Genomic DNA, 15,928 nt, shown 5'->3' on the forward strand with positions numbered 1-15,928 from the left:
CAAACTTTTCCAAGAAACTGTAGCTTCGGAATCCCAATTGCCATATTTTGATTCCTGAGATCTAACAAGTACTTGAAGTTGACATGACCATATCTCTTGTGCCATTTTGCAGATAGTGGCATCTGTTGCATTTGAGCTGACATGGCATGCTTATCTGGTACTGTAGCTAGCATCCTGTATAAGCGTCCTTCCTTGACACCTTTTGCTACTAGCTGACCTCTTTTGGATTTGTCTCTGATAGTGCATTCATCACCGTCGAAGATGACTTTGTAGTTGTGTTCCGTCATTTGACCTACTGACAAAAGGTTCTTGCTGAGCTTCGGAACATAGAGCACATCTTTGACTAATCCTTTTGTACCAGTGAAATTGTTCATAGGGATAACACCTATCCCTTGAACCGGATTCGGTGTATTGTCTGCTGTGTAGATGACATTCTTTTGTCCTTCTAATGGCTTCATTTCTGTGAACCATTCCTGATGATTTGTCATATGAGATGATGCACCGCTGTCGATGTGCCAAGGATCCTGTTCCACTTGGTCGACTTGATAGCTAAAATCCTCTTTGGGATTGAAATCAGTGTGTAGGTGCATTGTATCAGTCTGATGCAATTCCTCACTTGCAAGAAAGATATTTCCATGTTCATTTGCAAAATGACTGTGACTAGAATGTCCACCACGATGATTTCCTCTTCCTCGGGAATTCCCTCGATTACTGCTGGATTGACCGCCTTGGTCATACTGCTTCTTGCGGCAATCTCTTTCATAGTGTCCAAACTTGTGACAGTAGTTGCACTGGATGTTTGACACATTGGTGGATGCATTCCCTCGTCCTTGGAATCTTCCTCGATTGGAATGATTTCCTCTTTGCTGATTTTGATGTTGCTGAGGATGATGCTGATGCTGATGCTGATTCTGACTTTGATTTTGTTGATGATGACCACTTTTCTGATATGATCTACCACTATTTCTGCCTTTGCCTCTGCTTCTATCTGAAGCTGTGAATACCTGATCATTAGAATGACCTTTATGTGCTTGAATGGCCTGAGTCCTGAGTTCTTCACCAAGTAGAACTGACTGAAGTTCTTCCAGTGTTGGAATTTGCCGTTGGATGGCAATACTCTGGACTAGATTCTCATATCCTTCTCCTAGTCCATTCAGGATTACTTGAACCATTTCTGCGGGATTCATAGTCTCTCCTGCTGCTGCAAGTTGATTGTTGTAGTCTTTGATGCGGAGTACATAAGCATGACCGGTTTCACTGCTGTTGCGGAAACTCTGGTTGATCTGGTTTCTCAGGGTGAGAATCCTGGATGTGTTCTTGGACTCGTAGAGAGCTGCGAACATATCCCATGCTTCTTTTGATGTCTTGACTGTGTTGAGTTGTCCTAGCATGACATCTTGCACATTCTGCTTGATCAGGTGATAGGCATACTTGTCTTTCTTATCCCATTCTGCTTGAGCTCGGGCAATGGCAGGATCTACTACTGGTGCAGAAACTGATGGTGTAGATGTAGATCCTGTTGTAGATTCTGTTGCTGGTGCTGTGACAACAGATGGAGTAGAGCTACTGGTGGCTGGATCGGCCAATGGTCTAGGTGTAGATCCATCGACATACTCCCATTTGTCCTGAAGCACAAGAATGGTCTCCATTCGGTATTTCCATGTACCGTAATTGGAGTTGTCTAACTTAGCAGATGCCTCCAGATTGAGGTTGCTAGTCAACATGGTGCAAACAATGTACTCAAAAGTGTCCTAGAAAACTCTGTATGAATCAACTGCAAATACACTGAAGATGCCAAGTGAAATCTCTATACCGTCGGTGAAGATAGAACTGCAGTATATAAAATCTGATCTGTGTTACAAGGCTTGTGGCAATGATGCCGGGAATAGCCAAGAGGCTTTACAAGGCTGAAATGATGTGCATGATGCCGTGAGATAGCCGAATAGGCTTTACAATGGTGGCATGTGTGAAAGAAGTGGTTTTGTCGGCGAGGCTCAAATGTGAGTGTAACTTGCGCCGAAATGTGCGCATGATGTGACGAGCGCGTAGAGCACAAAAAAACGAGCGACTTTTCTTTTTGGAGCACCCTCAAATTCTTCCTGGATCAAGAGATATGACTTGATCTAGGTGGAGGGGCAAAAGGAGTGCAAATGGTGCTCAATGATGATGTGTCACTGTGAGTCACATGCAGTGATAATGTGGCACTGTGCTTAGCAAGAGGTGTGCCAGTGAAGCTCTGTGCTGAGGTGGCAGGAGTGTGCACATGCAGTGTGCGCACAGTGTGCCTGGCAAGGGACTGTGCCTGCAGAGGGTCGGACTGCTGAGGTGGCACAGATGATGTCAACAAGGTGATGTGGCAATGCTGACGTGGCACAGGTGACGTGGCTGATGACATGTCACTGATGACATGGTAGGTGATGTGGCTGATGACGTGGATTACTGATGTGGCAGTGTGGATAGGCTGATGACATGGTAATGATGATGTGTCTGTCTACGTGGCAATGCTGATGTGGGTTGCTGATGTGGTAGTCGACTGCCACGTGTCAGATAAGATTACGTGGCACTTGGAGATAAGGTGCCACATGTCCAACTGTGGGTCAACCAGTTAACCCAAGGTGATCTTCACCGGACCGTGGTTCTATCCTATCTGCCACGTGTCGACCAATGGTGCACCGGAATCGACGAAGATTTCGTCGAAGATTCTGATTCCGTCGCGAAGACTATACGTCGTCTGAGAATTCCGTCGTTGTAGAGGTCGATTTCTTGGATGGGCTACCAGTGGAGTTGGTTGGTGGCTGAGAGCTGTCGGGTCCTCAGCCTTGCAACCTTGAAGTAGGTCGTAGAGGTGCCCGTGAGCGTCGGCTCACTTGTGCTACCCGTGAGCCTTGTCGGTGAGGCTGGTCGTTGTGGCGGCTGAGCAGGAGATGCACTGGAAGCCTCTGAGATACTAGGGACGTTGATACTACATGGAGACGGGGATGTCAGAAGCTTGCTGGAGCAATTGCACGCAGTTCGTCTACTAAAGAGAGGCGCATGGCTTATCGCTGTCGATGGAGGTCGCTGCAGCCACACGGGGTGGTGACGGGCGTGTTTGCCACACGGGGCGTAGAGCATCCGCCGCGAGCTGTTTGGTCGACTGGAGACGCTGCGTGTCGATGAAGTAGTTGTAGCTACTATAGGGGTCGCCCAGGATCCACAGCGTCTAATGGCTTGTTGGTGACGGCCGGCTCAGGAGACCTTGTTGTCGAGGGAGCTAAGCCGCCTTTGTTGCTTTGGAGTCGATGGAGAAGCTGCAAGTAGCATTGGAGCCGGTGAAGAGGCTTGTTGTCAGCGTCGTCGTAGTTTTGGGAGGCCCTATGATGGTCTACGTCCGATTTTGAGAGGTGACTATCGTTCGCTGAAGGAGTCGACTGGCTGTAGAAGGAGCCACTGCTTGCATTGAGGGTCGTAGGAGGAGCTGCCTTGTAGTTGCAGCTGGTTGGCTTCCTCAAGGTGCTGTTGTTCGATGAGCTGAGGCTAAGGAGCCATGAGATTAACGGACATCCTTGTCGAGGCTGAGAGCATAAAGGGACTCTATTACTTTTCTTGGATAGAGGAGGGACTAGATCCCGAGCTTTGGAAGCTCTCAACAAATGGAAGATCTCTCCCTGTCTCTCTCACAATCAGAGTACCTTACAAAGCTTAGAAATGTCTCTCTTGAAGCTCTCAAGGAAATAAATCTCTCTCGTTCGCTCTCATAGGTGGAAACCACTCTCAGAAATCTCTCACACTATGAAGAACCACTCAAATGTACTCTCTCACAAACAATGAATCAAATGGAAGGAGATAATGGAAATCTCTCATGGACGGAAATTTTCACATGAACAGAAATTTCTCTCAACGGAAGTGAAGGGAAGGATCTCACAATCACTCAAGAGAACTCTTAGTCTCACAATCTCTCTCACACTCTCAAGAATCTCAATGTCTCAGCGGAAGACAAGGAAGCTCTGATACCATGACAAAATATGAAGAGGGGAGAGGAGAAGAGTGGAGATGAGGAGAGAGGGCACAGCTAGAGAGCACACCACAAATGACTAACTGTAGACTAACTGTACACTAGATTTAGTTGAAAAAATAGAATATATACAAACCCTTTTAGGGTTAGGGTTAGGGGATCTAACCCTTTCCTTTATAGCACTCTATAAGGTTAGTGCTATGCACATATGATCACGTGATGGTGCTATGCACACATGATCACATGATGTTGAGCGTGAACTCTCAACAAGGTTATATGAGGAAAAGAAACATCTAGAAGGGGTGAAACAATATTGAAATGGAAAGAAAAGATAATTACAAAGCCAACTAAAGAAAACACTCTGAGAACTTTGTCTCATACTCTAGTGGCAAGCCTTGGAAGCTACAGATTTGGAGAATTGGCATCAAATAATGCATACACAAGCATTGTCATTTGTAAAGTGGTCTCCAAATTGGGGAAAACGTTTTTAAAAGTTGTAGGTCATTTGAAAGTTGTATCCAAAATTATGAAAACCTTTTAATTTGTGTTAGTGCTACTAGGCACTCTGTTGCTACTCATTGAAGAAACCATGCTTTTTAATCTAAAAGTGTGCTTGCACAAGGTGAAGGGAGTTGAAAGCATGGAGCAAATAATTGCAAGGTTGATGAACATCCATGAAATTTATCATTAAAAAGATATCCATAGCTCCAACGATTGTCCATAGAGAGTGATGCACAATTCATGGTCTTATTTTTGTCTATCGTCTTCATAGCTAACTCATAGGCAACTAGCTATCTTATGCTTATGCTTTCAATTTGGGATGCACAATGTAGTATGTTGAATGATGCCAGCCTCCAAGACCATGGATCCAACTTGGTATATGCAATGTCATCTAGCGTGTATCCCATTTCACATGATTTTCTTAATTTCCACTATTTCTCATACAAATCATGATATCTGAACATTCATACATCCTTGTTGAAAGTATGTGCACATACATTTTACATGGTAATTGTAAAATTAAGCATGTGAATGTGGATATGTGAACATATGCATTTTGGAAATACTTCCACAATTATTCATAAATTAGAACTCAAATTGTGTTTATAATACACCCCATGGAATCCTCATAATGAAGCCAATTTCCATAATCGGGCAAAATTTTATCGTTCAAGGTGTTGAGTGCTGAAGTGGAAACTTTTTATCGAACTCACTATTAGGCTGATGCACAAGCATGTGCTATTAATGCCAAGGGAGGCCCAAAGGTCCATTTGAGTTAGAGGGAACTGAGAATTCCTTTGCAAATTACTAAATAGTCTTTAATGTCTTTTGGCATTTCAATATTTTTCATCTACCATACAATTACATAGTTGATGAAACATAATTAAAAGTGTCCTCATATTGCAAAGGTCGCATGCACCATCAATCCCATTTGTTCAATCATTTGTCGTCCAATGTGTAAGCAAGATATTACAATCTTGATTAACATTTTATTTACTAGACTAAAGTCCATGAATGCCTAGTAGAAAAAGCACTCCCATACCCTTGTGGATAGGGAAATGTGCAAAGACAAAGTACTCAATTCTAGGGGAGGATCAAGGAGTACCCCTTGTATGAAGAGCTATAAGAAAGGTGAAAGCCCCAAAATAAGAAGCCAATAGGGGCAACTACAAAGAAAAGGCGAGAAAAGAGGAACTGGAGAGCCTAGATGCTAGGCCTAAAATCTTAATAGCTAGCGCATGGAGACTAACCCATGAGGAAAATTATAGTTCTCGCGATGTAGGAATGTGGCCATGAAGCTACATTTGGTATTTACAACCATGCCGATTATTTTAACCCATGAAATCCTTAACATTGTTGGGATTGTAGGGCTTGAAATAATTGACATGGTTGCATTTTTCAAAAGGATAAAAAATTATAGTTCAAGGTGTTGATTGTCAAAGCATCAAATTTTGATCCAACTCACTTTGGACTAGAATATACAAGCATGTACTATTAATGCTGTTATGGATAAATTTGTCTAAGGAAAAAGGCATAAATATGAGTGTGTGTTTGTATGTGTGGCAATAGTATAATAAAATATGGTGTGCATAGGGCCCAGGGTTGAGGTGGCAGGGCATGGCCATGTGCCACCCTTCCACATAAGAGGACCCATAACGTGTGTTGTACATAATCCATGGTAGTAATATTATAAAATGTAAGGTGGCATGGCATGGCTCCTCCATGTGCCACCCCTCCACCTAGGCTGCATTAGTGAGATATGGCTCAAAGTCCATGGGAAAAGTAATATAAAATAGGTGGAGATGGATATTACATTGGGTTATTCCCTCCATATAGGATAGGCCCATGTGGGGGAGGTATAGATAGTCCAAGGATGCAAGTTAAATAATGGGGAAAGTAGGATGAGGTGGCAAGATTCCTTGTGCCAACCCTCCACTTGTCCTCCTAGAGGTTTGAACATATTATAAAATTGGGAGAGACCAAGGGAGTATCATAGACTTGAGATATGGGGCTTGATTTTTGTGGAAAAATGAGGCAAAGGGTTGTCGCACACAATTGAGAGTGCATAACTGCCTAGCCCACATGGGAGACTTTTCCACACACACCATACATGTGGGAAGATGCATTTTTTGGGAGAGAGCCCCTCTCTTGGCTATAAAAGGAGGGGGCTATTCCTTGATGAGACATGCTCATTCTTGTAAAGCCACCTAGCTAGTACTTTGATATTTCCCTCTCATCCTTTCTTTCAAATAAAGCATGGTCCTCTTCCCTTGATGTCTCCATCTTTACATTCCTCCTCCTATCATGTACATGCTTCTCTTCCCCCTCTCCCTTTCCCCTTGTGTCATAGTCTCCCTCTTCATTCCCTCCCCTTCTAATTCCTTTTCCCCTCCCATGATAATGTTTCGCCCTCACGATCTCCTTTCCTCTATGGCCCTCGAGTGTCGCCATGCTTAGCCTCTAGCCTCTGGTCCTAATTTCTTTTTCGACTAATAGAAATGGTGTGGCTGCTGGGATCAAAATCTCCACAGCTAGTGGTATGAAATCTGTTACTCCTACGACTGGGTGCGGCACTGCGGCCTCTTTCGTGCACAGTTCTCTTCTTTTGCGCCTCTAAACTGTGTGCCTCCCTATCTCTACGCTGCAAAACCTCCCTACTTTTGCACTTTCAGTCTGCCTGCTTTCTACTCACGGTTCCTACGTGTATTCTAGCCGACGAATCTTCTACTCGTACCGGTCGCATCTGCAGAACTGCATCATCTTTGCTCCTTCAGAGTTCCTGCGTGCGCATTCGATTCGCGCGTCTACTGTGTTCACCCGCACAATAGTTTTATGGGCTCCCACGTCTTCTGGTCGCGAACAGTTTTCTCACTTCACGCATCTACTGTGTTCACCTGCACGACAGTTTTATGGGCTGCTACGTCTTCTGGTCGCAGACACCTGCGCGACAGTTTTATGGGCTGCTACGTCTTTTGGTCGCAGACAGTTTTTCTGAGTTTCTGCAAAACTATAACAGTAGATCTCGCGCCCCCCCTCTCTCTTTCTCTTTCTCTTCTCCTTCTCCTCTCCTCTCCTCTCTTTTTATTAAAGAGTAGGATTTGAACCCAAGACCTCCCCCTTCACAAAAGGGAGACTTATCATTGGGCCAACAAGTTGGAAGTGATGAAAATGTAATGATTTTTGTTTATATATTGAAATCTCGGGAACTGTAACTCTCTAACCGTGGGGAGTTTACTCTTGTTGTAAAAAGCAAAAGTACTTCATTTCATGTGCTCTATTCACATCTCCTGCTAGATCGCCGATTCAAAACTTCTCCAAGTCCACTTCATGGATGCACGCCACACGAGGAGGTGGATATTTATGTCACTTCTCGATGTGTTTAAGGATTTGGTGCCTGGTCCTCCGTGCCTTACGGCTACCAATGCACGAGATCTCTTCCTTGATCTTCATGTCGACCTTCAACGGCTGATTGTCCAGTGCATTGTTCAAGGAGATGACGGGTGGAATGATACACCGTGGATGATTCATGGTGAAGAACTACTGATATGCTAGGAGAACTTTGATTTTAATTCTACTCATTGAGCAGTGATCGAACTACTTGCTACTTCAGAGGTAATTAAAACGGTGTTCTTCATCGAGGGGTGGGATGCTCCCCAAGTTTGGGGGGAGATTTGGCGCATCTGCTTGTTAATTCCTATGGATAAGCTCGTCCTGAATGGTTTATTCTCAATCTCACTACAAAGGTTTCTAGGCCTTGGCTATGGTTGGTAATGTTTCGACCAAGGAATCCATTTGTACTTAATCAACCTTTTGTGCCTCATTTCAAGCTTCAAGTTGTAATTCTTTTTTGTCTGAAGATAAACTATCAACAAAGGATTACAAGTTTATTTGGTGTTGAACGTTTGGCTCAAGTGTTGAATTCTCCCCACCCTCTCCTTCTACCTATCCTGGACTACCAAGAAACTTGGGATGTATGAATTTTAGTCTTGGTGTGATGACATCTTAGATCCTTCAATTTGATGGAGCTTACAAACCTTCGACCAAGGCTGCTGGCGTGGGTGTGAAGGTCACTTTGCTGGGTGGTGAGGAGTATTGTTATAACAAGTCTGCACCTGCAAGTACTTGCAATCAAGCTAAGTACTCGGCACTCATTTTTGGGCTACAAAAGGCACAAGGACATTATGTCAAGCAACTTGAAGTGCAAGGAGATTCTCAACTAGTGTGTGAACAAGTTAGTGGAAGGTGGAAGGTGCGGAGCAAAGGCTTGGTTCTACGACATCAACAAGCATTGGAACTTTGCAACCAATTTGAAGAGGTAAAAATTCAGCATATCCCTCGAGCTCGAAATCTAGTTGCTGATTTCGTGGCACGTGAAGCTTGTACTTCAATCACGCATGACGCGAGTGGAAGCACCACCCCAACAAAGCCGCAAGCCACAAAGGAGGGTGATAATTTGTAAGGAATGCAAAGGTTGTTGTCATCATGAAACTAAGTGTTGGGCATACTTGATACGAGTTCACCGACTTCGGAAGATCATCAGAAAGGTCCTCGACATTGCTCAAAAGAAGGATGCCAGACTGCACACCCCTTAAAGAAATAGCATGGCGACTATAAGAACTGGAAGAAGCTGAAGGTGATGTGCAAGCTCTCCAACTGTTGACATTTGTCATGGCATTCTTGTTTGCCTTGATGAACAACCTCATACAGCGTCGTGTCTCGAATCCTCGCTTGTAAAGATGGATGTGATATCATGAGGGTTGGTCCTTTTAAGATTGTCTATGTACTATTTTATGCTGAAGATTCTTCCCGTGTAGTATTTCACAATACACCAGTCACACCCTACCCTGCCTATGTGTGCTTTGTGGATGTATCTTCACCCGATTTTCAGTTCAAGCTTCCTCTTTCTATTGTTTGTCCATAGATAAGCCTCCTCTTATCTCTCTCTTTTCCATCTTCCAAGCATGGCTGACATTCCCATGTTTTGTGGATGGGTGGAAGAAAATCCAAATGAGTATCTTGTGGCCTTCAAGCACCGTTGTGTTTCTCTCAACTTTCTTACTGAAGACAGATGGCTGTTGCTTCTTCCCACATTTCTAGAGGGTTTGGCTCAAGTGTGCTATGAGAAGCAGGCCGAAGACGTTCGCCAAAGCTGGCCAAGGTTGACAGCAGCGATGATTGAGTATTTCGGCAAAGAAGAGGAGCCGGAGAATGTGTACCTATAGGTGGCAAACTTGAAGCAGTCAGAAGGTGAGATGGTGCGTCGATATGTGGATCGAGCGGCCGTGCTCCTGGACCGTTTAATTGCCACACAGGAGGACAATGCCGAATTTCGAGCTGGAATGACTCAGCATGTGCTACCTTGTAGTAGGAGCAAGTGATGAATTTCGCCTCAAGCTTAAATGGGAGAATCCAGAAACTATGGAGCTAGCACATGAGACTGCTCAAAAGTTTGATAAAGTTCAATCTGACCCCGCTTCAAAGAAGACGATTGTCCCTCCGCAACCCCCTCAATTCTTGCAACAACAACCTGGGGGGTCTAACTCAGGGGCATACCCCCACCCCTCATCAGGGATGTATCCACCGCCTCCACCTCAAATGTATGGTCCTCCCTTAGATGCTTACCCTCAACAAGGTGTATATTCTCACCCTCCGCCTCGAAGATTTTCCTAGCCTCGCCCACGAGCCCCCCTCCTTTCTACTCCCTCAGCCCCTCCAGCTAAAGAGGCCCCCCTTGCAATAGAACCTGGAGTCAATGACCTAGCCAAGGCCCTGAATGATCTTCGGCTTGAGATGGTGGGCATCAGAAATCAAGCCAACCACCCTCCAAGAGACCGTGCTAATGTTGTATGCTACGAGTGCCACCAGAAGGGTCATTATCGCACGGAATGCCCCAATATTCCAAGGGTGAACCTTCTAAGTGAATCTGGCACTGAGGATTCTGATGTAGAGATCCTTGACCTTGGGAAAAGAAGTCGTACCACCTTGGACCCCCTCACCGGGCCGCCCCAGGAAGAAGGTGTCCTTCTCAGAGCCCTCAGATGTTGAGGTAGCAGACCCACCAATCGAGAAGACTAAAAGATTCCACAGGAGTAAGTGGTCACCCTCGGATTTTCCCATCGGCTCAGGGCAAGAAGACTATTCGGTCGTTCAGGACCTTGCTCATCGTTCTTTGAGCATCACGCTCCCTCAACTAATAGCATTAAGCCCTAAGTTGAGACGTGAGCTACAGCAAGGGCTCTCAACAAGGAGGAACAAGAAAAAGGGAAAGGTAAGAGAGGTATCCTCTATCTCTGAAGAAATTGATCGGCACCCACATACAGTCGATGTCATCATAGATAATTGCCGTGTCAAAAATGTGTGTGTTGATGGGGGAGTTGCATGTAATATCATGGTGCCCTGAATCATGAAGAAATTGAATTTGAAGTGTACAAGGCATTCCTCCACTCGAATCAAGGTAGCAGATGGTCGACGACTCGCCACCCTGGGAGTCATTGAGGATTTGCCCATCACTGTCAATGGGTTGACCACCACCGTCAATTTCTATGTAGTGGACATTGAAGATACAGGCAGGAGTTACCCAGCCATACTTTGGAGACCATGGTTGAGAAAGAGTGATGCAGTCAGCTATTGGAAGACATGACACATGTCTTTTGGTGCTTCTAAGGAGAAGATCCCGGTGCCATGGAACCAGAAGAAGAAGAGGAGCAAGACAGTGATACTCTCTCATCCTTGATGTCGGAATCAATGGAAGAATCAGACGGGGGGGAGGAATTCTCAGAGGAAGAAGTTTACATGATGGGGGTGTCTCCGACCCCGCCATCTGCAGAAAAGATAATAGCTAGTCCTCAATAGCTTGAATCTATGCTTTCCCTAGACCTCACTCTAAGTGAGAAAGACGAGTTCCTAGAAATGTTCAAAGATTTCCCTGACCTCTTTGCAACTAGCTACCACCACCTTTGCCATGTGACTACCATAGAGCACAAGATAGAGCTAAAGCCTGATGCGAAGCCTATGGCATCGCTCAGTGTCGAGCAATTGTCGAGAAGCAAATCGAACGGGATACATGAACCGATCCTCCCCTTGCTGGAGAAGAATACCTGCCAGAGTGTGCTAGAACGGGATACATGAACCAAACCTAGGATTGATATAGAAAGTCTTTGATCAATCTGGATTGCATAGAATGGGTTTTGAAGCTAGAGCATTCTTGATTTGTGCAAACCCATGATCACAATCCTCATCCCAAGAGAAATCAACCCCATCTTTTAATAGCATAGTCATGGGTCGTGTCAAAGCAACATATTGATCAATGAAGTGGCGATAGTATCTTGCTAGATTGACAAATGAGCGTACCTGACGTTTGGTTGTTGGTGGGGAGAGCTTGAGGATAGCTTCTACCTTCTCAGGGTCAGGCTTAACGCCCTCAGATGAGACAATATGTCCCAGTAACCTCCCTTGAGTGGCTCCAATGGTGCATTTCTTAGGGTTGAGACTGCCATTCGCATCATTGACCCTTTGGAAGGCCAATCTAACCTTCATGACATGCTCCTTACGTGATGAGAATATACAAAAATCATCTAAAAACACCTCCAAGAAATCCCCCAAATAAGGAGCAAACACCATCTACATAAATCTTTGAAAGGTAGCAGGGGCATTGGTGAGGCCAAATGGCATTACTTTGAATGCAAATGTCCCCCAGGGGGTGGCAAATATGGTTTTAAGCACATCTTCTTCGACAATTCTGATTTGATAAAACCCAGAGTAACCATCACAGAAAGTATACATCTCATGACCACTTACCTTCTCAAGAATGAGGTCTTGAAAGGGAAGAGGATGATGATCCCTCTTGGTGGCCGCATTGAGTTTCTTATAGTCGATGCAAACCCGCCACTTGTTGTTTTTCTTTGGGGTGACTACCACTGGTGAAACCCATTCAGTATTGTGAACCGGAACAATAAACCCAGCTTCTACAAGCTTCTACAACTCCGAGCGCAAAGCATCGGTCTGCAGGGGCCCTAATCTCTGATACTTTTGCCTTGTCTTTGGTGTTCTACATTAAGAAATTTAAGCATTATGTGGCTGGAAAGTCCTTCATTATACTCAGTAGCACTGGTCTTGCAAAGCAGGTTCTTTAATCACCAAATCCCATGGGCCGGTTGGCCAAATGGTTGGCAGTTCTACAAGAATATGATTTTTCTTTCAAAATTATAAAAGGGGGTTGTTCCAACTTGAAGAATGCTTTGATTGATTTAGAGGAGTGCCTCAATGTAACCCTTGTAACGGCCATAGAAGTTGGGGATCCATGGTATGGTGGTATCTACAGGTTTCTGACTGCTTTCTCCTTTCCTCTAGAAAGTACTAGCTATGAGAGAAAGAAGATCCGCAGAGATAGTAGGCGCTACACCCTCCTTCATGGGGTGTTGTACCGTCAAGGCATGGATGGGGTACTAAGACGGGCCATTGATGCAGATGAAGTGCCTAAGGTATTAAAGCATTATCATGATGGATTTTGTGGAGGCCACTATGCCAATGACTATATAGCTAAGAAGATTTTACATGCTGGATACTATTGGCCGACCTTGTTCAAGGATGTCACTTTGTATTGCAAAACCTGTGAACCATGCCAATTCTTTGGTAGGAAGGATTTGCATCCTGGGCAACATCACCCAGTGATGTCCATCCATCCGTTTCAGAAGTGGGGAATAGATTTTGTCAAGCCCTTGCCCATGACGGCCCACAAAAAGAAGTATCTTTTGGTAGCCACTCAGTATGTCACTAAGTGGGCTGAAGCTATCGCCCTCCCCGCTACAAATGGTAAGGTAGTTTCAAATTTCATATTCGAACGTATCTGCACAAGGTTTGGGACACCCATGGAAATTGTCTCTGACCATGGGAGTCCATTCTTAAATGAGGCAGTGGAGTTACTCATGGATCACATGGGTATTGATCATCACACTTCTAGCATCTATTATCCAGCATCCATGGGTCAAACAGAGCGAACCAATGGCCTTTTTTGTAAAACCATGGGAAAGATGGCCACAGGAAACAGAAGCCAGTGGGATCAGAAGGTCACAAAAGCCATATGGGCTTACAATATCACTCATAAAACATCTACAGGTCACACTCCTTTTGAGTTGGTATATGGTACTGAGGCCGTTTTACCACTAGAGATAGAGATTCCAGCTTTGAGATTGGCACAAGAACAGAGGATGACGGAAGATGAACATGTAGAGGCTCGATTGGTGCAACTTGAGAAGCTAGATGAAACCCGACGCCTTGCCCTACATCAAACAGAGATCTAAAAGAATCGACAAAAGGCCCGCTTGGATGCTAAGATTCGCAAAGGATGGGAAAGACATTTTGCTGAGGGGGATGTTGTGCTATGCTTTGATAACAGATTGGACCACCAAATGGATAAGAAGTTTCTGCCACTGTGGACCGGTCCATACAAAGTCATCAAGGAACGTAGCAATGGGTCTGTACAAGTTCAGGAGCTACATGAACCATATGGCAAGAAGGTGATCAACAAGCGTTACCTCAAGCCCTTCTTTGTGCGTGATGGACCCAGGCATGGAAATGTTGTGCATTCCCTGCCTGGGGGGGGAACTGTTATGGATAAATTTGTCTAAGGAAAAAGGCATAAATATGAGTGTGTGTTTGTATGTGTGGCAATAGTATAATAAAATATGGTGTGCATAGGGCCCAAGGTTGAGGTGGCAGGGCATGACCATGTGCCACCCTTCCACGTAAGAGGACCCATAACGTGTGTTGTACATAATCCATGGTAGTAATATTATAAAATGTAAGGTGGCATGGCTCCTCCATGTGCCACCCCTCCACCTAGGCTGCATTAGTGAGATATGGCTCAAAGTCCATGGGAAAAGTAATATAAAATAGGTGGAGATGGATATTATATTGGGTTATTCCCTCCATATAGGATAGGCCCATGTGGGGGAGGTATAGATAGTCCAAGGATGCAAGTTAAATAATGGGGAAAGTAGGATGAGGTGGCAAGATTCCTTGTGCCAACCCTCCACTTGTCCTCCTAGAGGTTTGAACATATTATAAAATTGGGAGAGACCAAGGGAGTATCATAGACTTGAGATATGGGACTTGATTTTTGTGGAAAAATGAGGCAAAGGGTTGTCGCACACAATTGAGAGTGCATAACCGCCTAGCCCACATGGGAGACTTTTCCACACGCATCATACATGTGGGAGGATGCATTTATTGGGAGAGAGCCCCTCTCTTGGCTATAAAAGGAGGGGGCTATTCCTTGATGAGACACGCTCATTCTTGTAAAGCCACCTAGCTAGTACTTTGATATTTCCCTCTCATCCTTTCTTTCAAATAAAGCACGGTCCTCTTCCCTTGATGTCTCCATATTTACATTCCTCCTCCTATCATGTACATGCTTCTCTTCCCCCTCTCCCTTTCCCCTTGTGTCATAGTTTCCCTCTTCATTCCCTCCCCTTCTAATTCCTTTTCCCCTCCCATGATAATGTTTCGCCCTCACGATCTCCTTTCCTCTATGGCCCTCGAGTGTCGCCATGCTTAGCCTCTAGCCTCTGGTCTTGATTTCTTTTCCAGCTAATAATGCCAAGGGAGGGTCAAGGGTCCTTTGAGTTAGGAGAAAATGATCTAGGAAGTACATGTAGTCCTAGACTAATGTAAACAATAGTTGTAAATGTAAACAAGACTTACAAACATCTATTTAAAAAGGTCTTATTGCAAGCCCTTGAATCATGTTACAGAACAAAATTTAGAAATTGAGATGAACAATTCTCTTATGAAGCAAGACATAAACATGCATTGTGACTTGGGTAATCAACAGTAACAAGTGCTCCCTAAATAGGAATAGCTAAAGTCAATTTAGACATTCTACCAATTTGTGCTCCTTTTGCAAGGGAATGTATGGATCATTAAGTTCTTCAAAACAAAGAATCCATCTTTTTGAAAGTTGATATTATCTTTCATCATTTAACCAATTGATGGTAGATTCAAGATCTAGAGGAGAGAGTGAAAGTGAATGAGTTGAAGCTACTTTTAGATGATGAACTAGTATCTAGACAAATTGAAGAGATGCATAAGAAGCTCAAAGGAGAGATCCAAGAGAATCTCCAAGGGAGAAATCAAAGGAGAAGTAAAGAGCTCCTTAGACTCTACACGACTACAGAAGGTAGTAAAGGAGCAAGCTGAAAGGTTGCTCAACTCAAAGAAGCTCAGGATTGGAGGACTACCAGACAATTGGAATGTAGCAAAGGATTCTTGGGATGAGACCCGTGAAAAACTTAGCAAAGCTTTATCAAGCATTGATTTGGGTGATCTCAACTTTGAGATAGCTCAAGGAGCACAGGAATTCTTATCTTTGAGTCAAGGGCTGAAAAAATGGAAGTTCTAAGACAAATCCAACAAGTTGAAATGTCTACATGTGTG

This window comes from Dipteris shenzhenensis, chromosome 8 (genome assembly GCF_047967505.1).
Source record: "Dipteris shenzhenensis isolate YYH24624 ecotype China chromosome 8, Dip_SZ_1.0, whole genome shotgun sequence".
NCBI classification, from domain to species: Eukaryota; Viridiplantae; Streptophyta; class Polypodiopsida; order Gleicheniales; family Dipteridaceae; genus Dipteris; species Dipteris shenzhenensis.